At 43.5% G+C, this 12,260-nt stretch overlaps 1 pseudogene; it reads right to left on the bottom strand.

Moving 5' to 3' along the window:
- Positions 1-7,386: 7,386 nt before the first annotated feature.
- Positions 7,387-11,785, bottom strand: LOC123460228 (annotated as a pseudogene).
- Between the last annotated feature and the right edge of the window lie 475 nt (positions 11,786-12,260).

Below are 12,260 nucleotides of genomic sequence, written 5' to 3'. Positions count from 1 at the left end.
GAATGTAAAAAAGAGGTTGGTGAGGGGGAAGTGTAAAAATAGTGCATGGGAAGAGTAGGAGAGTCCAATAGTAAGCTGGGTAGAAACTTTCTTATCAGTTTTTATAGTTAACAATGAATGAGAGTATCGAAGTGTTATCATTTTTCTACCTCTAATAAATAATGAATGTAGGGAATGATTACCAATGTTATTTTGGAAAAGTGGAAGAACATCATAAATGGATCAAGTAGACTATAAGGTCTCCTTGATCAATTACAAAATGTAGCCTGGCCTTCCATATCTAAAAACTTTATTTCTATGGGTTCTGCTTGTGTGAGTTCAACCAGCCACTGAAAACACCATTCTGAATTGAGCACATACAGACTTTTTTTTCTTTCATTGTTCTCAAAAGAATAATAACTATTTACATAGCATTAAGAGTCTTGGAGTCATCACTGTATTCTTACAACAAGGAAAATGCTAAAAAATCAAGTCTTCCTAAATCTGTAAGAATAGCAAGGCCACAGGGCAAGTCAGTGTCCCCAGAGTAGAGGGAGGCAAATGCAGAGAATCACAACTTACTAGCACAGAATCCCAGAAGCAGACATCACCGCAGGAGCCCACGCCCAGGGAGGGAAGGCAGGCACTGGAAGAAACAGCCGCAGGCTCAGAGTAGACAATTCTGAGACATAACAGCAACAAGGGAACCCCACTCATCTGGAGACATTTCATGCCTCTCTCAGCTTTATCTCCAGAGCACTACCCAAGTGAATATCAAGGAAAAAGTAGCCATTGTGACATACACCAGGGCATTCTTTACTTTTTAAGATGGTCCACATTTAGAAGAAGTTATCTAGCCAGAGCCTAACTTTTCAGGGGTCTTGTCAGTGTCTAGCTTGAGGACAGTTCATACTCAATGTGAGCCTAGTCTAGTTATCCTGTACTACCTGTGTGGGATGGGGAAAACTGAGAAGCACTCATAGAGCTCAGAGTCCAGGATGTGCAAGAACAAATGGACAAAGTAAGCAGAGAGAGAGAAATCCCAATGAAGATCCAGAAAGAAATAGCAGAGATAAAAAGCAGTCTAAGAGAAATGAAGAATGCCTTGAGTGGGCTTTTTAGTAGGCTGGATATACTTGAAAAAAAGTATCTCTGAGTTTGAGGAAAGCTCTATAGAAACTTCCACAACTGAAAAGAATAAGGAAAAGACTGGAAGAAAAAAAAAAAAACAACAGGGCTGGAGAGATGGATCAGTGGCTAAAGGCACTTGTTTGTTTGCAAAGCCTGACAGCCTGAGAACAATTTCCCAGTATCCACATAAAGCCAGCTTCACAAAGTGGCACATGCGATTGGTGTTCATGTACAGTGGCAGGAGGTCCTGCTGCCCCCATACCCACTCTTCCTCTCTGCCTGCTTCTCTGTCTTTCTCTCAAATAAATAAAAATGTAGAAAATTTCATCGGCTCTCCATGCAGGCAACCAGCAAACCTGCTTCATATTGCCCATGGCTGTTTCCAAAACACAAGATCATGTTGCAAACTCAATGATCCTCTTTCCTGCATTTCTTATACTTCACGATACCAGGTAGGGTGTCAATTTGTTAATTCAGGGGGGAATAAAGCAGACTTTGAAGAACAGGACACTCCTTGAGCTCTCAAGGCCCCTTCAAGAGTCTACATTCTTCCTATTGCCCCAGTGCAGATCAACTGACCCAATCTCTTAATTGCAGCTGAGCAGGCAGTAGTTTCTTCTCTGTTTTTGTTTTTTTCTTTTCCCTTGGCACTGGCCTGTACCAGGTTGTGGCCTACATCCACAATGAGCTGTTAATCAGAGAGACCTACTAGATCTCCCAAAACAGATAAGACAGACTTCTGTCAGAGCACTTGATTATTTACCAGAAGATAATGGTAAGACCCTACTGCTGAAGACATCACACGCTGTTGGCACAGACCGTGGAGAGAATCCAGAGGGGAGCCAGTCCCCAGACAATTATCTAGTGCTGAAAGATACTACATGAGCTACCAGGGGAAAGTGGCCAACATCTGTCCAAGCAACTCAAAGTATGTGATGCTCACACAAGTGCAATAGTGGTACACAGCCAATGGTGAGTTACCAACGGTTCTTGGATTGGCTAACAGATCTGCTCAGTGGAAAGGAAACCATATCTGGAACTGGGAAACAAGTCAGAATCATATATAATAATTCTGCTTTCCATTGCCAAGCTCCCACTAACCCTAGAAGAGGAACCCTTTTAATTCTCTCTAAATTAATAATGGTTATACCATTTAACTGGGGATGACTTCACTCTCTGTTGGAGAATTTGCCTCTCTTTTTCAGATGGGAAGTGGACCTTAGGAGATAAATGACCGGGCACACTCCACCCCAGCTCCAGCTGAAACCACAGAGGAATTGGGGAAACGAGCAAGAAACACTTTCCAAACCAGAGATTCAGAGGCTCCTAAGTGCCCATTGCTGACGCAGACTTAAAATGCTCCCAGTATGGTTTAGGGAATTCTGCAGAAGGGGCGGGGGGTGGGGTGGGGGTGGAAAGATTGTTAGAGTCAAAAGTTGGGACATTTTTAAAAGAGACATTGCCTCTCCCTCCCCTCCATAATGCATGATTCACAATCCCCATGGGGTTGACCATCCCCAATGAGGAAGGACTCTTCGGTAAAGGGGCAGGGAGGAGGGAAAGGTACCAACATGTGCTGTTTACATACAAAATATGTCCATATCTAATTAAAAAAAAAGATGAAAAATTAAAAAAAAAAGATGTGAGAACTCATATCTAATGCCCAATCTAAATTTTCTGCGTTAGTAGGGACTCAGTCAGGAGAAAGATATCACACAGTATTTTGAGCAGGGAAAATTCAAAATAAAGTATTATTATTAGTAATAGGGGATTAGTAACAAATTGTGTAGCTTGAAGAATAGTGGCGTAGGTGGTTGGAACTGTAAAGGACAGCTTGCTCCTCTAGGACAGACAGGGAAGGCATCAATCTAGAAGAGCCCTACTCTGACCCAAGGGCTGAGTTCAGATCTCTTGGGGAGAAGTGTCATGTCTATTGGAAGAGAAATTCACCAAGTGGCACAGGCCAGGAAACCCACCAGTTGGGCGCTGGTGGCCAGGAAAACACCAGCTATGTATCTGTAAGACACACTGGAGGGCTGGCTGAGTTGTAGCTCACTGGGACTCACCACTTATGTGCTGCTGAAACACACCAGTAGGTGAGGCCAGCGGAGGGAGGGGCTCCTGTACCGTGGCCCGCTTTGCCCCAGAGGAACAAAAGGGCAGGGAGCGTGAACTAGGAAAATCCCTTCCTGCAACAGGGCCCTCTGGTGCCCTCTGCTGGCGAAATGTAGTATCTTACCAGTTGGCAATAAAATAAAATAAAAATTATACGAATTATTTTGTTGAGACTAAAATAAAATTTGTTGGACATCACTATAAAAATAAATTAACTAAAATATAAAATAATATTAATAATAAAAATAAAATAAAACTACGGGGTGCAGGTCTAGTTTCCTACTTTGGAGCAAAGAAGGATGGGGTTGATGTAGAGCAGAGGTGTTAATAACTTGGTAACTAGTACCATTCTGGAGTATTTATAGATGAAATAACAGGACGTCTCTGGCTTGTTTTCAAATAATTGAAGGTGGGGGATATAAAATCGAACCTGATTACAAGATGATAATTGTTGAAGATGAGGGACTGTAGAAAAGGGCTTATTATTCTACATTTATCTCTTCTATTCACAACTGCCTTTCAAACCTCAACAAAGAATTTAAACCTTTTGCTCTTCTCTTAGGAAAATTCAGATTTGAAACAGCTCATAATGTGAAGCGTTTTCTGTTGAGGAAGCTGAGACTTTCTACAGTAATGCAACATCGGAGGACCGCCCTGAGTTTGGACGGAGGCCAGCACCAAGCTCATGGGCCCGCATGTGCCTCTCTGGGCCTTTGGAGTGATCTCTGGCTGGTTGTGCAAGAGATAGGGCCTTCCCTCCCTGTGGAAGGTGTGGGGCTGCGAATCAGTGGCTAACACCGAGCTTCATCTTTACATTTGAAGGGTGTGGCGTAAACACTGCCTTAAATAAGCTGCAGTGTGCCAAGCCTGCAACCCAGTGTCTAGAATCTTCCTAGTGCGGGTAAGTGCCGGTAGATTACTTCATGTTAATACTGTCATTACAAATGAATCGGTTCGTGGCTTATTTCCTCCTACTACTGTCACAGGTAGTTTACAGAGGCTTCCTGTGACTCAGTAATTCCGACCTTGGTCTCTCCATGGAGATGGCCAGTACCTATGTCCCTGCTCTTCCTCTCGCATCTTACGTTTGTAGGCAAGGGTGATGGTGGTTAGTGAAGGTTTTCACAGCAATGTGACAGAGGCTGTGCCAGCAGTGCTGGAATCAGAGAGGTGGTAATTATAAAGGTGTTGGCATCCAGGGTAGCAAGGTGGGCAGCAGGGCCCTGGGTGGAGGCCACAGTGCACATAGACCCAGGAGGAGCCCAGGAGCAGCAGGGGACACAGCCTCCAAGCAGCTCCCTACAGGGACACAGGCAACTAGGACAGACCTCTTGCCACAAGGAAATCTAGGAGCTTAACCACTACTGTGAGGGAATTGACTGAAGAAGGACTGGGCATTTTGGATGGGGATGGTCCATTTACTACCCTGTTTGTGCTGGTGGTAATGTAGGTAAGTGCGTGCGTGTGTGCGCGCGCGCTCGCGCATATTCATAGGGATATCTGGTTCTATGGTTGCAGTGGCAACTGTCAGACTCAATCCCCTGGTAAAAAGGAGCCAAACTTCATATTTAGATCGGATTTATGAGCCAGTGAATATTGCTGGGCAATCAATTTGATATATGATTTCCCTCTACAGTGAGGTTACATTTCATACACATTTAATTTATGGCAAGCAAGCAAGTCCACCAAAATGCTTATAAAAATAAGACAGATGCATGAGAGAGGATGGAAATATTCCTTTTAATACCGCACCCGCCATGACACTAACAACCGGTTCCTCCCTGGTCATCTCACGTGTCACAATTCTGAGTGGAGCAATTTGCTGCTCCCTGGGAACCTAAGCCTTTTAATTTTCAAAAATAAATAAATAAATGAAAAGCAACTGCCTTATTCAAACCTCAATAAAGAATTTAAACTTTTTGCTCTTAAGAAAATTAAAATTTGAAAAGTATATTTTTCATGACTCATATTTATGCATTGGGCTGTATGAACAAAACTACATCACAGACTGAGGGGCATATTTCACAAACATAAGTATTCGTGGTCTTATTTTATTATTTTATGTGTTGACTTCAGATCCTGTACCCATCATCCCCTCAACCCCTAGGGAGGAACCAGCAGGCCTGGTCCTTCCCTCGGCACTACCTGACTGGGAAGGAGCCCAGCATCCAGCTTCTTTGGTCTTCCATTAGAATAAATGTATATGTTACTAAAAGGGGTTTATTAGAATGGTTTTCACAATAGGGGCCGGCAGTCCAACTATGGCTGTCTGCAGGCTGGAGAGTCAGAGAACCCAGTAGCTGCTCGGTTCATGAGGCTGGAGGCCTCAGCAGTCGTAATCTGGTGCTGCAGATTTACCACCTGCTACAGACGAGAAGCACACAGAGAGTCATTTCCAAAGGAATGTTCTCTCTCAGCATCGGAAGCATGGGCATTTTATTCAGCCTATACATATTTATACAGGATAAGTTTGTAAGCATGTTCAGTTTTGGGTCATGATTTAAAAAGATAATAAACATAGTTTTTTTGTGTGTGTTTGTGTATGTATGTTAGCTCAAAGTCTCAGAATACACATGAAAGGAGTAAAGTAACAGACAGAAAAGTCTCTGGGCATGCTCAGCTTGAACTATAGTTATAGCTGGAAATAAAGGAAAAGATTTTTTTTTTAATTATTTACTTATTTATTTGAGAGAGAGAGAGGAAAGCAGAGAGAGAAAGAGAGAGAGAGAATGGGCATGCCAGGGCTTCCAGCCACTGCAAATGAACTCCAGACATCTGTGCATCTGGCTTATGTGGGTCCTGGAGAGTCGAACTGGGATTCTTTGGCAAACCACTCTGCCATCTCCCCAGCCCAGGAAAAGGTGTTTTTAAAGTACAGCACTGTAGTCATCTCCCGAAGTTGCCTGCCTTGCCTAGTCACCAACAAGGTTCTGGTGATTCCTAGAGAGCCTCTGACCATTGGTCCACATTGGAAGCCTGAAGACACCGAGTTCTGATGACAATGAAGGATAGTGGCGACAGCAACAAAAACAGGCATGAAGAAGGGACCCCTCGGAAAGGGTGCAGGGGTGAGGGAAGGGATGGTACCAACATGTGTTGTTTACGTACTAAGTATGTCCGTAACTAATAAAAAGACTTAAAAGTTTCAGAAAAAAAAAACAAAACCCAGGGATGACAAGCTGACCAGCAAAGTGAGGAGTGAAGACGGGCAAGCAAGCAGCACTGTTTTCCCTCGGACTTTTACATCTGGCTGCTGCTCACTCTGAGTAAGGGTCTCCCCCAAACCCCAAGCAATCCTTCCTGAAAATGCCCTCACAGACCCACCAAGAGGAGTGCCTCATAATTGATTCCAGATCTGTTTGACAGTCAAGATTAACCATCAGAGATGGGAAGTGTACTAAAAGTCTTACTGGATTTGTGTAAGCAGAAAAATTCCAGCATAAATAAGAGAAGGTTACCTTGAGTCATAGCAACAAAGAATCATGAGCCCTTAACCAATTTCTAGACTTGAGCTAGTGGATGGACCCATAACCCTTTGGATGAAGGGAAGGCCATGTTACTTTGAGGAAAGACCTTACTACACAGTTGACAAGTCTAGCTGTTAACCTTTCTCTCACCCTTTCCAAAGATTTTCAAGTCCTCTTTACCACAGCGACTGTACAGTAGGAAAATGAACTAAGCAGGCCTTTTGGGACCTATTAAACACTGACACTGAATTGACACTGATTTTTAGGAGACCCCAAACAGCGTAGTGATCCTCCTGTTAAAATAGGGGCTTATAGAGGTCAGATGATCAATGGAGTTTTAGCCAAAGTCTGACTCAGGGTGGCCAGTGGAACTCATCCTGGGCCTCTGTCACATTCCTGTTTCTCTCTCCTACTTGGCTTGTGCATGGAGAACGACAGTTGATTATGATAAGCTTAATCAAATGTTGACTACAATTGGGGTTGCTGTGCCAGCTGTGGTTTCCTTGCTTGAGCAGACTCATACATCTGGTACCTGGTATTCCAGCATTGAGCTTGCAAATGCTCCCCCTAACACTCACACATACCCACCCCCCACATCCATAAAGACCACTAGAAGCAATCTACCAAAGGCTAGCAGTGTACTGTTACTGTTCTGCCTCAAGGGCATATCACCTCTCCAGCCTGGTATCATAACTTAGTTCTCAGGGATCTTGATCTCTTGTATGTTCCACAAGGTATCACACTGGTCCACTTCACTGAAGATATTAAGCTGATTGGACTGAGCAAGTGGGAACTTATAACCACTCTAGATTGGTGGACAAAGCATTTACATATCAGAGGACAGGAAATAAAATGTAATCAAACTTAAAGGACTTTCTACCATAACAAGTTTCTAGAAGTGTCCAGTGGTGTGGGGATTGCACAGCTGTCTTCTAAGGTGAAGGATAAATTGTTGCATCTGGCCCTGCCTAACACCAAGAAAGAAGCCCAGTGCTCAGTGGGTCTATTTGGATTTTGGAGGCAGCATATTCCTCACTTGGGTGTGTTTCTCTGGCTGTCTGCTGCTTTTGAATGGGACTCTGGATAAGAAGAGGCTCAGCGGGATATCAGTCTACCCTGCAGGCTGCTCTTTCACTTGGGTCGGATGATTAACCGATGCAGTGCTACTTAAGGTGTCAGTGGCAGACAGGGATGCTGTTTGGGCCTTTGTCAGGTCCTTTGGCAAGTGAATCATAGCAGAGGCCCTTGTTTTTGCTTTTCAAGATAGGGTCTCACTCTATCCCAGGCTGACCTGGAGTTCACTGTGTAGCCTCAGGCTGGCCTCGAACTCACGGCAATCCCCCGCCCTCTGCCTCGGGAGTGCTGGGATTAAAGGCGTGGGCTAGCATGCCCTTGAGATATTTTTGAGCAAGGCTCTGATATTATCTACAGGTGTCTCCTTCTCCCTTTGAGAGATAGCTCCAGGCTTGCTATAAGGCCTTAGTGGAAACTGAATGCTTGGCAAGGAGCTACCAAGTTATCATGTGACCCAGGGTGCCCATAATAAGCTGGGTGTTGAATGACAGACCAATCTATAAAGTCAGATGTGCACAGTAGCAACCTATTGTCAAAAAGAAGTGGTATATTTGTGCCTGGGTCTTAAGGCACAAGTGGTTCAAAGTCTTATGGTTCCTTCTCTTGCTAGAATGCCCTCTCCAAGTGTGCTTCGTGGGTATTATTGGGGTTTTTTTGAATACACAGGATTTATTTACTTCTTCTGTTTTGGCTTTTGTGGTTTTTTTAAACCTTTGTTATTGACAATTTCCAAAACTATAGACAATAACCCATGATCATTCCCTTCCCTCCCCCACTTTCCCCGTCACCAATCCACTCCATCATATACCCTCCCTCTCTCCATTAGTCTCTCTTTTATTTTGGGGGTCTTGTGAAGGTAGTGCTAGGCACTGTGAGGTCATGGATAGGAAGGCCAATTTCTGTCTGAACGATTTCACTGTAAACAGTCCTACCCTTCCCTTGGCTCTTACATTTTTTCTGCCACCTCTTCCACAATGAACCCTGAGTCTAGGAAGGTGTGATAGAGAAGTGTCAGTGCTGGACACTCCTCTGCCATTTCTTCTCAGCACTATGTTGCCTTTTGGGTCATCCCAGAAATCATTGCTATCTGAAAAGAGAAGCTTCTGTAACCAAAAGTGAGAGTAGCATTAATATATGGGTATGAACTTTAATAAAAGCGCTTACAGGGCAGCCTGGTGAGCATGATATACACATTTAGCCAGACAGCAGCACGTGGTACACTACTAGGGTTCATGACCTGCCTGTCAGACGCTTTTGCCTGGGTTTTCACTACCAGGCATGTACTCCCTCCCATGGAGTGGGTCTCCAGTCCAATTACAGGACAGTTAGTTTCTCCCATAAGAGACATGCCATTATTTCACCCATTTGATCATTTGGCCTGCCTGGCCAAACTTAAGGATTTGCAGTATACACTGTTTTCACCACTGATGACTTCTCTCTCCCCTAGCACTGCATGCAGTGTAGCTTTTTCCAGCTTTTTGTCAGTTGATCTATAGGGAGGAAGTTTGTGGCTCAACTCCAGCTTGATTTCTCAATGGTCTTGCAGCCAAAGCATATGGAGTCTTCAGAAGTAGGGTATTACCATCTAGCTCTGGTGGGGAACCAAGACCTTTGGCAATGGCCTATAATGTTTTGGGGGTATCAGAGACCTCCCTGGCCAACAACTCCCTGGAAGATATCTAATCCCTGGCACTGAAAATTTTCCAGTAACAGTGTATGGATTCTGGGTGTGCCATTATCCAAAAAAGCAGATTTCATATGTGACATTTGGCTTTGTGGTCCTGGTTACCTTGCTTAGTATAACCCTTTCCAGATCCATCCTTTGCCCTCCAAATTTCATAATTTCATTTTTCTTTACCATTGAATATAACTCCATTGTATTAATGTACCACATTTTCATTATTCATTTATCAGTTGAGGAACACCTAGAATGGTTCCATTTCCTAGCTATTGTGAACAGAGTGGCAACAAACATGGATGTGCAAGTATCTCTAGGGTAATGCAATGAGTTCTTAGGATATATGCCTAGGAGTGGTATAGCTGGGTTACATGGTAAGTCTATTTTTAGCTGTCTCAGGAACCCCCACACTGATTTCCACAGTGGTTATACCAGACTACATTCCAACTGACAGTGTAGAAGGGTTTCTAGTTTTCCACATCCTCACCAGCATTTATTGTCATTTTTTTCTTGATGATAGCCACTGTGACAGGAGTGAGATGGAATCTCAAAGTTTTTTTTTTTTTTTTTCAAGGTAGGGTCTTACTCTAGCCCAGGCTGACGTGGATTTCAGTATGTATTCTCAGGGTGGCCACAAACTCATAATGATCCTCCTACCTCTGCCTCCTGAGTGCTGGGATTGAAGGTATGTGCCATCACCCTGGCTTCAAAGTAGTTTTTTTTTTTTTTTTTTTTTTAACATTCTCAATTGACATCTTTATTTTACAGCAGCTTGGCAAAATAGAAGAATGTTGGTTGTCAGAACTACAAAATCTAGCTTGGATAATAACAGGTCTTTGCACAGAATAAGGCAATCCATTCAAAGAAACATTTGGGCTGGGTAATGTTTGCAAAGCCGGTTTACAATGTTTCAAATTCAGACAATTCCTCAAACAAACATTTTTGGTACAAGATTTACTGAATTTACTGAAAGCAAAGAAAGAAAAGTAGAAACCATTCCACCTAATAGCCTGAAAATTTCATACACAGCTACTAAACTTTGCCTCTAGACATCAGTTTCTTCCTATAGCTTTGCTTAGTTCCTGCCATGCTCATTTATAGGTAAATCAGCGGTCCGTCTAGCTTGACAAATTTTAGATTGTTAGCTTGACAATATCTACCACCATCAACTTCAGATAGATTTAGGGATCTGTCATGATTCATTCATGCTATTAGAGGACTCAAGATTATCTTACCCAAAGCTCTAAGGGTAAAATGAAAATTTCAAAGTCCCTTAAGATCCTGGCCAAATACTAGGTATAGAAGAGTTAATAATGTTTAAACCTTAACCAATAGCATTAAACTTTGAATGTAGGTCTGTATAAACAAGGTTATTAACAATTACGAAGTCTGAACCTATTGTCTACCAAATTGAGAAGTATTAATATTGAACACAAGGGCTGGAGAGATGGCTTAGTGGTTAAGCGCTTGCCTGTGAAGCCTAAGGACCCCGGTTCGAGGCTCGGTTCCCCAGGTCCCACGTTAGCCAGATGCACAAGGAGCGCACGCGTCTGGAGTTCGTTTGCAGTGGCTGGAAGCCCTGGCGTGCCCATTCTCTCTCTCTCCCTTTATCTGTCTTTCTCTCTATGTCTGCCGCTCTCAAATAAATAAATAAATAATGAACAAATAAAAAATAAAAAAAAATATTGAACACAAATCAAGTATCTAGTTAGAAACTTTTTATTTCAATGTACCAAATAAGTTTCCCCTAACTTGAGAAGCTTTTTTTTCCCAGTACATTCTTTCAGGACTTGCACTTTTGTGTGGACTTCCTGATGGGGAATGACTTCTTGGAGACGGTGATCTGGACTTTAGTTGGCTGCTTCTTGGTGGTGAAAGAGGCCTGGAAATGAGAGCATGGCCTTCCTCTGGATCGAGAATGTGATCTAGAGGGTGACCTGCTTCTGCGCTGGCTATAGCGATGACAGTCGGAAGCATAATGTCCCTTTTCGCCACACTCATAGCAACTATCATTGGGATCAGAGGGACGTCAGGCAGGTGGTCTATCCAAAGGGGATCACCGAGCCATCCCTGTTGATAATTCACCTCTCACCCGAGAGCCACAAATCGCCTTTCCATCCAATCCTCTTACTGCATCTTCTACACCTCTGGGATCTTCAAATTCCACAAAGGCAAAGGCAAATCCCAGAGGATTTCTGGCAATCCACACAATTCTCAAAGGCCCATAGTAACTGAAAGCCCTTTCCAATTCTCCTTTGCCAGCACCAGTTCCCAGGTTACCAACCTTGGTTTTTCCTCCCTAAAGCCCATACCGCCACCTGATGCTGAGCAGCCTGCGCATGCTCAGCTCGCTGGCTCAGGGCCTGCATGCAAGTGACCCCGTTCCCCCACCCGCCTGTGGTCCTCTGATAGACACCCGAAGTAGTTTTTTTTTTAATTTTTTATTTATTTGTTTGAGAGCAACAGACACAAAAAGAAAGACAGATAGAGGGAGAGATAGAGAATGGGCGTGCCAGGGCTTCCAGCCTCTGCAAATGAACTCCAGATGCGTGCGCCCCCTTGTGCATCTGGCTAACGTGGGACCTGGGGAACCGAGCCTCGAACCGGGGTCCTTAGGCTTCACAGGCAAGCGCTTAACCGCTAAGCCATCTCTCCAGCCCCTGAAGTAGTTTTAATTTGCATTTCCCTGATGGCTAAGGATGTAGAACATTGTTTTTAGATGTTTATAGGACATCTGTATTTCTTCTTTTGAGAATTATTTGGTTCCATGCCCATTTTTAATTGGGTTGTTTGATTATTATTATTTAGTTTTTAAA

This window comes from Jaculus jaculus, chromosome 4 (genome assembly GCF_020740685.1).
Source record: "Jaculus jaculus isolate mJacJac1 chromosome 4, mJacJac1.mat.Y.cur, whole genome shotgun sequence".
In the NCBI taxonomy this organism is placed as follows: domain Eukaryota; kingdom Metazoa; phylum Chordata; class Mammalia; order Rodentia; family Dipodidae; genus Jaculus; species Jaculus jaculus.
This window is presented reverse-complemented; position numbering and strand designations above follow the sequence as displayed.